Source organism: Mustela putorius, unplaced genomic scaffold (genome assembly GCF_011764305.1).
Source record: "Mustela putorius furo isolate JIRA1106 unplaced genomic scaffold, ASM1176430v1.1 tig00003834_pilon_pilon_pilon, whole genome shotgun sequence".
Taxonomy (NCBI): Eukaryota; Metazoa; Chordata; class Mammalia; order Carnivora; family Mustelidae; genus Mustela; species Mustela putorius.
The window spans coordinates 36,402,702-36,414,711 of record NW_025421987.1 but is presented as its reverse complement, the minus strand read 5'-3'; positions in this window follow the sequence as shown (position 1 = coordinate 36,414,711).

The window sequence follows — 12,010 nt, the reverse complement described above, 5'->3', positions numbered from 1 at the left end:
TTCTCAAATCAGTAATTTAATATTTGAGAAAAACTATGGTCAATATATATATATTTTTTTCAGATTTCATTTCGTTATTCAAGAGATAGCGAATGAAAGAGAGAGCATTAGAAGGAAGGGATCAGAGGGAGAAGCAGACTTCCTGCCAAGCAGGGAACCGGATGTAGGACTGGATCCTGGAACTGGATCCCGGGACTCCAGGATCGTGACCTGAGCTGAAGGTCACCCAGTGAACTGAGCCAACCAGGCGCCCTTATGGCCAATACTTATTAATGTGAAGTTAACTGATTAATCTTAAGAATAAAAGTGTAGAATAAAGCTAATATCCACATTCAACATTGTAGTTTGCTTTTAGTTACAAAATTTCTAAAATTTCTTTTCCTAAAACATTCACAGCAGAGGTGTTCATTTCACTTGCCTGTTTCACTTCTACATATCACCACAGTCACTGGGATTACCTGAAGAAAAGGAATAAACCCAATGGCTATTAGCTCAACATGGCTATGTTTATTTACCTACAGAAACACAAAAAAGAGCAAAATATACTGAATACAAATAGAAAAGCAAAGTCAATGAAATTGAAAACATAAAAATCAATGTAACCAAAATCTGGTTCTTTTAAAAAACAAACAGTAAAATTGATAAAACTCTAGTGCAATTGACCAAGAAAAGAAGGTACAAATGGTCAAAACAAATGATCAGAAATGATCAGGAATAAAAGAAGGAATATTACTAACAACCCAAAACATATTCAAAGAATAATAAGGAAATATTATGAACTACTTTATGCATGTAATTTACAATTTAGATGAAATAAATTAATTATTTTTAAGACAAATATCAAAATCAATTAAGAACAGAGATAACTGGAGTCATCTTTTACCTATTGAAAAAAATCTTACTCATTGTTAAACATCTTCAAAAAATATTTTCAAGCCCAGATGGTTTCACTGGTTAACTTTACCAAATACCTAAGGAGGAAATAACATCAACTTTTCAAATTTATTATTGAGATAGAAAAGGACAGAGCATTTCCCAACACATTTCACAGAGCTAGCATTACTTTGACACTAAAACCAGACAAAGACAACATGAGAAATGGAAACTACAGACCAATATTCCTCTTGAACATAGAAAAATCCTCAAAAATATTGGGCAAATCCAGCAATGTATAAAAAGAATAATAAATCACAACCATGTGAAGGTTTTTATTGGGGAAACTCTCCAAGTAATTAGAAATGACAGATCATTCCACCAGTCCTTGATTCACAGTCTAAAATCAGTTAATGTACATAGCCACATTAACAGACTTAATGACTAAAAGAACAAATGATGGTATCAGTAGATTCAGAAAAAGCATTTGACAAAATTCTACATCCAATATATAATAAAAGCTCTCAGCATACTTGGAAGTAAAGAGAACATGAACAATCAGATAAAGAGCATTTATGAAAAACCTACAGCTAATGTCATACTTAATGGTGAAAGCCTGATTGCTTTCTCCCCAACAGAAACTAGACAAGGATGTTTAGTCTCACCACTTTTATTTAATATTGTACTAGAATTCTAGTAAATGCAATATGTCTAAAAATTGAAATGCAAGTCATTTTCCTTTTCTTCCCAAATGATTGGACAGGAAAAAATAAGACTTTTTACTTGTAGGTGATATGATTGTCTATGTAGAAAATATCAAGGAATCTATTTTAAAAACTTATAGAACTAATAATTGAGTTTAGCAAGGTCATAGGATAAAAGAACAATAAATAAACTTCAATTATGTTTTTATATACTATCAATGAACAGTTGGAAATTGAGATTTAAAAAAAATTAGTAGTATTTATGGTTGTTCCAAAATGAAACACTTGGAATAAATATAGCAAAATGGGTGTAGGATCTATATGCTGAAAACTATAAAATACTGCTGATATTAATGGAAAAACATATGTTCATGAGTTGGAAGACTCAACAGTTAAAATGTTAGTTGTCTTCATTATTATTTAGAGACGTAATGCAATCCCAATCAATATCTCAATAGGATTTGTTTTGTAGCAATCAATAAGATGATCATAAAACTAATGTGGAAAGACAGGAACTAGAATAGTTAAAAGAACAGAGTTGAAGAAGCACTCTATTGAATTTTAAGCCATATTATAGAATTATAGTAGTCAGAGTAGTGTGGTAATAGAACACTGAAACAGAAGAGATAATCCAGAAATAGATCCAGCGTTCAGAAGTGGTTGAGTTTCAACAAAGGTGCTATGGCAATTGTATGGATAAAGGGCAGTCTTTTCAACAAAAAAATCTAGAATACTTGGAAATTCACATGCAAAACAATGAACTGTCTTCTATAATTTAATCCAAAAGAACTTAACTCAAAATACATCAGAGATGTAAATGAAAATGTGAAACTATAAACATTTAGAGGAAAACACAGGGAAAAATCTTTTTTTAAAAATTATTTTTAAAATTTTAATTGCAGTGTAGTTAACATACAATGTTATAGTAGTTTCAGGTATATGATATAGTGATACAACACTTCCATATGGTATAGGGGAAAATCTTTCTGACATTCAGTTTCAAAAGAGTTCTTAGATACAATACTAAATGTACAATCCATAACAAGTAACTGATAAATTAGACTTTATAAAAAAACTTTTATTAAAGTTTTTTAATAAAAAAACTGACATTATTAAGAAAATAGAAGGATAAGGGGAGAGGGAAAGAGAGAGAATAGATAGACAACCCACAGACTGGGGAAAATTTTTTTTTCAAATCACATATCAAACAAAGGATTGTATCAGAATATGCAGAGAACTCTCCAAATTAAAAGAAAGTTAGAAAATAACTCAATTTTTGAAATGGGCAAAAGATTTAAATGGGTACTTAACCAAAAAAGATATACAGATGGCAAATAAGCACATGAAACTATGTTTTCCACCATTAGTCACTAGGGAAATGAAAATTAAAACTGCCATGAAATAGCATTTATACCAATTATCTTGTCTAAAATAAAAACTACTAATGAAACCCAGGACTGATGAGGACGGTGGGCAGCAGGGACTGTTGTACGTTGCTGATAGGAGTGCAAAATGGTCCAGCCGCTCTGGGAAACAGCTTGGCAGTTTCTGAGTTAGGCATACACTTACTCTACGACCTAGCAATCCCACCTTTAGGTATATATATTTAAAAAGGGAAAGTTTTGGTTCACATGAAAACCTGTGCATAAATGTTTATGGGAACTTTATTAATGATCACTCAGAACAAGAAGCACGGCAGATATCCTTCAGTGCGTGAATGCAGAAACACACCACGGTAATCCAAGTAGGGAAACATATTTAACAATAGAAAGGAATAAGCTGATACACACTAGAACTTGGATGACTCACCTCAGAGTTATGCTGAGTCAAAGAACTCAAAAGTTTACATATTTTTTATGATTTCATTAATATAACATTTTGGAAATGCTCTTTCCCCTTGCCAAAAAAAAAAAAAAAAAAAAAAAAAAGGAATAGAAAACAAATCAGTGTTTTTCTGGAGCTTTGGAGTGAGGAGGGTCAGAACACAAGAGACACTCCAGGGGAGCACTTTGGGGTGTTAGCACTGCTCTGCATCCTCTCTGTGGTCATGGTTAAAGAATTTATACATGTTAAAATCTCACAGAACTGTACATTAAAAAAAGTGAGTTTTACTGTTTGAAAATAAAATAAAATAGAAATTCATCTGGATCCTTGAGACTGTTTCATGTAATAACTTAGTGTATTCTCAGCTCTATAATCTGTTGTTATTCACTGAATGAAAGGATTTGATATTTTGTTTTCTTACTAATCTATTTTAATTTTCAGCTAGGAACTTAATAGATGGCTCAAAAGATAATATGAAAACTAATAGCTTTAAATTCTGATGTTTTGAAGGATTGTAAGCATCCAGAGTTCCCTTTTCATATACTAAGTTCTCTAGTTTGCATCTGAATTAAAATGGTAATTTCTATAAAATATTTAATCATTTATCTTCAGTAATGTTTTTTAAAAAATAGAAAAAGATGAAATGTTTGTCTCTTCTCAATGACCATTTCTGCATCTTCCTCAATTTATTCTGACACATAAACTTTTTATTTCTACCAGGGAGACTGGAGTTGGAAGCTTTATTTAAATTGAGTAATTCAGTGACTGTGTTAATGTTGCTTTGGAAAAAAAAAAAACAAAAACCCAAAAACGTGTATTTGAATGTTCTGCCCAAAAAAGTAATGCTTCCTGCAAAACTGTATATTTTTACAAATTTCTAATAAGAGGATTCAAGATCAGTTGGGGGTCATAAACTGTGAAGGACCTAAAATTTTCTTCCACTTGCAAGTTAACAAGATAGCCAGCCATGGTTTTAAAGATGCCCTTTGCCAGAGTCTCCAATCAGCAAAATCACCAGTAAAGAGAGAAATGTATCTCAAAGTAGTCATTATTATTTGGGGCCCTCAAAGTAGAGAATGGGCTCCAGCCTGGTGTACAGGGTTCCAAGTCAGCCTATTGGTTGTTCCCCTTTCAAAGGATACTTGGTTGCAGATTGGCAGATAAAACAGACAAGTGAGGCACATACTGTCTCCAATGTTCAGAGTATCATGAAGTGCAGAGCCTTCTTCCGTAGGGGGAGAGGAGAGGTAAAGAGACAATGATTTTCCTTGACTGCCAGACAGATTGAATGTTGAGAATCTGTTCACTTAATCCTGAGAAAGTTTACTTCGTGAGTAAGCTCTTGAATGTCCGTGGTGTTTATCAGCTACCCCTACTGGTGGAGGTATGATAACAGTGCAGTCAGGGATGTTGAGACTGAGGCTTTTGTTTTGCTAACCCACAGGACATCAAGTATAGAGTGAAACCTTTGGACAAATGAGATAGAGGTACTTGCGCTAAATCCTGACCCACTCACTCATTGGTGGCAAATAACAGTGGAGTTTAGGTAGCTCTGGTGGATCTCTACATGAATGAGAATTGGTCTTGGTAATCAGGTACCAGCGGCCAGGAATAAGGCACTGGTGACATCCAAGCAGCATTCCTGGTACCATTAGTCTATGCAACAGGGTTGGTTCCAGTCTCAATGTCTGTGACAGCCAGGGCTAGGAGAGCAACTACTGGATTCACTGATGATGAAGTCATTAGAGAGTGACTCACCTGTCTCTCCAGGGTTTCTCTACATGCAGTAAGTAGTTCCTGAATGGGAGGAGAGAGGATCAGGGGCCTTGCAGGGAGATGGTGACACAGCTTCAGTAAATGGGTCATACTTACTTTCCATTTTGAGTGGTGCAGCAGAAGCTCATAGCTCAACTAAATGAACCTCCAATGTTTTTGATAGAATCAAAATCCAATCTCAAATAGCAAGGTCATCATAACCAATACCTTCAAAGTCAGTTTGGAGACCCCTTAACAACTACAGCCACGTTGATTTCTATTTGGAATCTCAGGATTTATGCCTTCTTTCTGACTTGGACTTTACTCTTACGCGGCAATTTTTATAATGGAGCACACATTATTCTGGAGTACTCCACCGCCACATCACCAAGATAACAGCTCTTAAATACTCATGTAATTTCGACGTAGGAGTAGGGTTGTTTTCCAAGGCAGCAGCGATGACAGCAAACATTTATCCAGATCTAAGATTGCCATGCTAGACTGTGGGAGGGGCTGAGCTATACACTGCCCAGCTGTTGCCATTCTTTCTTAAGCATTGTGTGCTTCCCTGTCTCAGTTCCCAGTTGAACCAGTCAAGGTCCCAACAATTTGCCTGCTTTCTCTCTACAGTGGTTGCAATTTTCCATCCTTTCCTGTTCAGTATAGGTGTGCTTCCCTGAAACCTGTCTCACAGGGGACACAATATTACACTTACCAGAATGGATCTTACTACCAGTTGTTACAGCAGGGCAGACCTGAGGTTGACTTTGAAACTGACCAGGAGGTCTCCCTCCTCCACCATGGGCAGCTGTCTTTGAACCCACTTTCTTGTCTTCTATCTGCAATCTCTCCAATTTATCTTCATTAACAGGACATAAAATGGAGGACCATTTAATTCCTAGTTGACTGTAAAATTTGGTTAGATATTTCATAGTGATCAGTTAGAAATTTTCCATTTCAACTATTCCCCTATGATTTAATATGGAGATAATTGACCCTGTTCCCCTGTTAAATCACCCAAACTTCTGTTTAAAGTGACCAGTGGAAGGAAGGAAATCTTAAGCTTCAGTTTCTAGGAGGAAGGAATCACTTTTGCCTAAAATAATTTAATCAAAAAGGAGACATGTATTCCTGGGAAAAAAAAAATAAAAAGAGGTAGGAAGGAGAAGGCACTGAAGCTTGAGAGGAGCTTAATAGTCTCTAATTGGTGCTGAAATATTTGGGTAAGTTCTGATTAAATTTGCACAGGCGTGAGTATCAATGGAAGAAAACAGGGTACGAGACATTGGACAAGTTATAAAGAAAAGGTACTTTGTTTTTTCTATGCATTTTCTCAGTGTGCACATGTAAAATACTTTTGGAGTTAGTTTCAGCAAGCTAATGTGGAATAATACCTGCCAGTTGAGAGTCCAGGCTTGGGAATTCGGCACACCCACCTTCTCATATAATTTTAAACAAATTTGTTAACCTTTTGCAACTAAATTTTAAAAAATCTTTTGTGCTGTGACAATAGTATATAATTTATATTGTTGTTGTGAAGATTAAAAGATGAGATAAGGGGCGCCTGGGTGGTTCAGTCAGTTAAGCATCTGCCTTGGGCTCAGGTCATGATCCCAGGGTCCTAGGATTGGGCTCCCTGCTCAATGGGGAGCCTGTTTCTCCCTTTGCTGCTCCCCCTGCTTATGCTTTCTCTCCCTCTCTGTCGAATAGATAAATAAAATCTTTAAAAATAAATAAATAAAAGATGAGATAATATATGTAAAATGATCAGTGCAGTGCTTAGCACATAGAATCCTGAATAAACACCCAGCTATTATTAGTAATACATAAAGACCATACCAGTTTTACTTGGGTATTGCTAGAGCAGACAAACGTAGGACAAGATGACTAGTGTGAAGAATTGGTAGCTTTCTATATACCAGAAATTCAGGAGCCAATAATGCTCCTCTAAACAATTCTTAATGGATAAGACTGATTCCTGGAATTCCATGAATAGAATTTTATCACACTGAATTAAGATCTCTCAAACGTATATAAAATAGTTGGCAGATCGTAGTTATAAGAAATCTGATTCAATCTGACCCTTTCCTGAGAATAAAAGAAAAAAGAGGAGAGGTATCAAACAGTAGGGAGTTTAACCATGAAAAAGGGTTGCCCTATTTCTGATAAGACAGGGAAGAAAAAGGAGGTGAAGTTTATTTGAAGACAAATTTTACCCTTCATAATTTAGTCAAAGTTCAAACACATGATATACACGCTTATGCTATTTAGCCAAAGGATTCAAGAGCTAATAAAATTTCACCATTGTTCAAGTAGTGCTTAAATCTTTTAACTTCATGTAAGTAAATAGAAGTTATGAGTGAAATTCTGAACTTTCCATATTTTTCAAGTAATATCAGTTAATTACATCCTTGCTCTGATTTTCCTTCATGCATGCAAATCAGGCATGGGATTGTATTATCGTTCTCGGCCCATCTTGGATGACACACTGGACAATTTCTAAGTTTCTTTTCTTGCATTACGTTATCTCTCTGCCTTGGTTTGAGTGTAGACTACTTACAAATGAATGAGATTCTTGGTATTACAAAACCAACAAGAAATCATAATTTTTTCATAATAGCCATTTGTAAGTTATAATCTTCTAAGACTCTTAGGAGCCGTATATAAAATTTCTCACTTGTTGTGGAAAAAATCTCACGGTCCACATCCTTCATCAGCGTGCATGCTTCCAGAGTATGAGAAGAGTACTACGGCAAGGCAGCCTCTTCTGTTTTTGAGCAGCTCTAATGAGAAGCTCTTTTTGATATTGTACTTGAATCTGCTTTTTGGAGCAGGAGAGAATAAGCCTTTCACTCTGCTACATGCTGGCCCTTTGAGTAAGTTTATGTTGCCCTCCACTGGCCTTCAATACACACAAATACACACACATGGCCTCAAACTATCAGTTTGACTGTGTGCTCATATGATTTCCAGGATCTTGGCCTTTCATGGATTGATTTTTTTTTTTTTTTCCCTAAAAGATAATTTACCTAGGGTGACCACATGCCTGGATTTCCACGGATACTAGAGTTGTCCAGGTATAAATAATAACAGTGCTCTCTTTCACTCTTACAATGTTCTTGTTTCAATGATAAATTGTAATGTCTCTGTTTTACAAATAAAGATGAATTGCAAAATAGCCCTCACACAAGGCCTACCAGATTGGTGTTCTGGAAAATTCATTAGTGCAGTATCAGTAGCAGATGTGTGGCCTGTGTCCCTTCCATATCTGTTGTTTTTTGGGTGGTGCACAAAAATCTATCCGAGTTCTTCATCAGACTCCATGAGAGGGACCATGGTCCCTATGGTTGTGGATTTCTAAGCTGCATGATCAGATCTGTGTGATCAGAGGCTGACATAGCAAAGCTATATGACATGGAAGCACATGGTTCTACAGCCATATTCTACCACTTCTGTGAGTTGTAGGTTGGATATACTTTAGCCCTTCCCCCAACTTGTTCAGGGCCTCGGGTCCTGGCATTGCAGTTGATCAAGATTAACTGCCTTAATCATTGGGTTATAACCAGTTTCCATGGAGCTTTGCAAGAGATCAGCACTTTTTATGAGGCTAGCTTTTTTTCAGATCAGTCAAATTTACCTTTTCCTCAGCTCTTCCATCTTTCTCCAAATGAAGAAGTGGCCTTTAAGCAGTATAATCTACCGTTTTAACCTGTAGGAGTTGTGTGGCTAGTGACAGCATTACTGTGGTTGACACAATAGGAATGAATGAATAACTACTGCCAAGAGCACTTCATGTTTATCTAAGGCAGAATGGAAAGGGCTATTAATCTGAATAGTCCTGGAGGTATCTAGCTGGAAAGTGTAATAGGACAACTATCTGTACGTCACTGTGGTTACTGAGGACAGGCTAACCATGACCAGCAGTGTTGTTTCCTAGTCATAGAAAGAGACCTCTTTCTATGGGGTCCTCTGGCAGGGATCCTCTGTCATTACAGTGATATTGTATTGTAGTTCTTGATCACACCAGGGAGGGACTGACACATCCATAATCATGCATTTAATCTTGCATAGTCAAGGACTCTGTCTACTACCCCGGGGCCGGGAGGGGGGCAACCCCTGCCTTCGTGAATATTTCCCTATGAACACTTCCCCAACAATCTTATGCCACTGCTGCTTTGGCCATTTTCCCTTGTGTGCTAGACAATTATCCTAATCATATCTTATTCCACAGGTATGGGGGTAAAGAGCAGGTGAGGTGGAAGAGAAATTTTCTTATTGTTCTTTTTAGAGTACTTCTTTTATACCTGTCATTTCTTACCTAGTTATGTGGCACGGTGGGAAATTTCTCCTGATGTTAGATCTGGATTAGGCCCTTTCACTAACTTGCCATCTTAGGTTGGACAAATCATACAAATATTCTTTATCTATAATATTGGAAATGTGGTACAAATACCCCCATGATTATAATTTCTTGAGATTGGAAACATGTCTTTTTATTATTGCCCTACTCCTGACCCAGAGAACATAATATGTAAGCGTGCTCTATAAATATCTAGTAGATGAATAAACAAACAATGGGTATCTTTTACCTTTCTTCTTGTTGGCGTTTGTGTGCTGTTCCAACCTATTGAAATAGTTCTGAATTTGATTCTGTCTTTCATCATAAAAACTAACATTTCCAAGGTGCCTGGGTGGCTTCGTGGGTTAAGTGTTTGCCTTTGGCTCAGGTCATGATTTTGGAGTCTTAGGATTGAGCACCTCCCCCCAACACACTGCCCCTTTGTCCCCTGCTCAGTGGAGAGTCTGTTTCTCCCTCTCTACCTCTCCCTGCTTGTGCTGTCTCTTAAATCAATCAATCAATCAATCAATCAATCTTAAAAAAACTAACTTTCCCCACTTGGTATCACCTATAGAATGGATATATCTTCTACATAATCACCTTAGTCACTGATGCAAAGATTGAATAGGATGTCGTTACATGCATTTTTCTTTGTGCCATAGGATACACAGGAAGGAGTTTGGCTCCTCCACATTCTCTAAAATCTGCCTATGTATTAAAAGCACCTGTGAAAAAATAAAGAGACAGTTCAATGTTTTGGACTGACTGAACTACAAAATCACCAAGAACTGACTGCTAAGATTCCTGTTCATATGGAAATTTATTGAAGATTCATTTGGTTCCTACATTTAACTGTCTTGGCCAATTCTGTTTCTTAAGGATGGAGGATGGTGAGGAGGACTTTTACTGTATGGTCTTCTGGTATCTTGATCCCAAAGACATACAAGACCATTCTTAAATAAAGAAGAAAAAAAGAACATTAACCTTTTATTGGTCTAACTTTGTCTTCCAATGTATAAAATGATAGTGGACTGCTAGTGACTATGAAACTAGAAAGATCTAGATGAGAAGTACTGATCAACATTGAAGGGATAAAATACTTAGATAAGTTTAAAAAATTTATTTATGTTTAAAGGATGAATTTAATAGGTCTTGAAAGTTGTAAAGAGGTGGCAGTGCTTGAATCCTGCATAGTTGTCCCATTAAAAAGGTAACCAATATTTTTCATTACCAGAGTTTAAGAAAACACTTTTATTCACAGTGAGTGTGAGAGTTGCATAAACAGTACTAGAACCAAAAGGAGATTCTCTGGTGGTCCTGATTAATGCCAAATCACCAAATTTTAGGATTGAGAGGGACTTTTAGAGACATCAGGCTAGGCAGGGGATAGCATAAGGATTGTGACCTTTCCAAATCACAGTTATCCTTCTACAATTAAAGTTATTTAAATGTTTATGCTGTTAGTCTTATAGTTATAAAATAATTGGGTATTTCTAAAATTTTAGAATAGGAAAGGGGCTCAAACTATCTCCTACTTAACTCACTGTCTTGTGCAACTAGAAGATGGTCCAGAAATTAAAGGTAAACTAGGGCTGCAAAAGAACAATTGTTTTATTTCTTCCTGTTAAAAAGTGTCCAGGTGACTGGACTTGGTGCCTAAGTGGTTAGACTCTCATACTTGAAACTGCATATTTTTGGCAAATGACTTAGCCTTTTGAATCTGTCTTCCCTCAGTAAGGCTAAACATGGCTTGTAGAAAATCAAATGAGAACTAACAACAAAACAATAATGATGTCACAGTGACAATAATATCTAATACTTAATTTAGCTCTTCTGTGTAGATACCATGCTAAGCGTCTTAAATATGTTTGAAAATTTAATTTTTGCATAATCATTCATACAAGATGGGTGTTATTTTCATATGTATGAAATCATTTTTAAAAAAGAGCTATAATGATGTGAGTCATTATTATTACTAGTGTCATATTTCATCTGAGTAAAAAGACTGGGTTTTTAATGTTAGGCGTCCCCTCGGCTGCCATGTATTTGCGACATAACCAGGGTTCATTTGGCAAACAAATATGCCCATTAAGAGCTATATAAGAAAACATGGAAGCGTGGCATCTTAGAATAAAGCTGGTATAAAATAAAATTTATTTATATATCTTTTTATTCATGAATAAAGCAGAGGATTTAGTGGTCACCAAGTATCTATATGATTTCCTATTTTTCTAACAGTCTAGCAATTAGGATAGAAATCTGTGATTAATTCGAGCCAATGAAATGAGGGCAGAATTAAGTGTATCACTTCTGGGTAAAACAGTTAAGAGTTGTTGTGTCTCCTGCATTTTCCTTTTCTCCACTGTCTTAATCCCAGATGACACATATTATAGAAGGCATAACAATAAAATAGAGGAGGGTTCCTCTGCTTACCTTGGTTTGAGTTGGGTTAGGTCCCTCAGATTATAGCATAGCCTGGACTATTCTGACTGATGTAATTCTGCTGTGTCTTACA